The sequence below is a fragment of the Cydia splendana genome, unplaced genomic scaffold, assembly GCF_910591565.1.
Source record: "Cydia splendana unplaced genomic scaffold, ilCydSple1.2 scaffold_49_ctg1, whole genome shotgun sequence".
Classification (NCBI taxonomy): domain Eukaryota; kingdom Metazoa; phylum Arthropoda; class Insecta; order Lepidoptera; family Tortricidae; genus Cydia; species Cydia splendana.
In genome coordinates, this window is record NW_026946892.1 from 1,451,527 (window position 1) to 1,453,231 (window position 1,705).

The following is a 1,705-nucleotide window of genomic DNA, read 5'->3' on the forward strand; positions in this document are numbered from 1 at the left end:
AAACTTCTGTCAGATATTTGAGCTGCTCCATGAATACAGGGTTTATCTCTCAGTTTTCGGCATTGCTTCGAAGCTTCCACTAATGTAACACTATCATCAATTTTAAGAACCTTATGCCCTGTGTAATTTTTACCTAATAGCCTCCTTTTCTGATTGTTCTTTTTTTTCTCGGTTTCACTAACAGGAACTTTATCTTCCTCATTATTAACAAAACACTCTGTCTGGCAAACTATCGGTTCAAAAGAGCCCGTTTGCTCATTTAGTTGCCACTGCATTTCTTCACTGGGTGTTGGCATGGTGCTGTTGAGTGGTTCAGACTGGTGCTGTGTTTCTAACAAACGAGTGTTATCTGTTGGGCTTTGATTAAGTATTGCAGTAGGTTCTGTAGTATCTACAATTGAAGTTGAATTTGTGGCCGTAAGAGCCACAGACATTCCTGACAGTGAGAAATTACTGGGAAATTCAGTAATCGAGCTAATGTTACCTTCAAAGTCTTCACACTCACCCCCATTGTGCGGAGTGGTATTTGGCGGAAACAATAACGAGGATTCTTCTTCTAACTCCATAGCTAATTGGCTTATCGATCTTTGTTCCACAATGCATAATGACACAAGCTGCTTGCCTCTCCGAAATTTAAACATCCTTTAAGGAAACCTGGAAAAGCAGATAAATAAATATTTAGTTCAAATTAAGAAAATAATTCCAAGCTTATATAAAAGACAGCTAATCCTAGCAGAGTTGAAAATAAGACATTGACTTTAATACATAAACGCATTACATGTTCATACTATAAAATATATTCTGCTAATAGGTGTATTTCATATTTTTATCTAGTCTTATACATAATTTTCCATTCACTTACCTATAACTGCCAACAACTTTTAACGAAAACCCACTAACTCAGTTAATTGTACACACACGTAATTATGTTGCTTGATGACTTCTTAGTGACAGATCAATAATGATTCACTTTAAAATAAACATGTTTGGTGTACAACTTGAGGGTATATAAAAGTATAACATACGGTAGGCTGGATTGTTATAAAAAATCCCGTTATGTGTCATAAAACGCACAGTTTAGAAACATAACGTCGACTCCAACTAGTACAAAAATATCGCCATGTGCCAGAAATTACTTATCGGGCGCAAGCATGGAATCATTTTTCAATAAACTTGTAGAAAATATCGCTATGTGTCATAATCACATAGCAGGCGCACGTATGTAATTGCTGTTAACATAAGCTAATCTAGTTATGTGATTTATTCCAGTTAGCGATTATAGGAAGAGCATTCAATGTATGGCCGTCACATACCTACATTTGATAAATCCTTAAATATTGAAATAAGGTCCACACTGTTTTTGGAGCATATGCGTATGGAAATAAGGTTCAAAATGGCATTAAAACCTAAAAATCATTAAAAATCACATAGCGACTTTTGTAGGCACAGCGACGATTTGGGAGTGTGATCACTTTGGCATGTAGACCTCTTGGATTGGCACACAAAGGAGTCTTAAGGACAATTTGGAGTGTGTTCAATCCAAGAAGATGAAGGCAGGAATTGACACACAAATGAGTCGTAAGACAATTGGGAGTGTGCTCAATTCATCCCTATGAAAATAGTCCAAGAAAGGCTTTAAGTTATATAGCTGTAGGTTACATTTTATTGGTCATATATTTCCCACAAGTACTCTAATGGTCAAGGG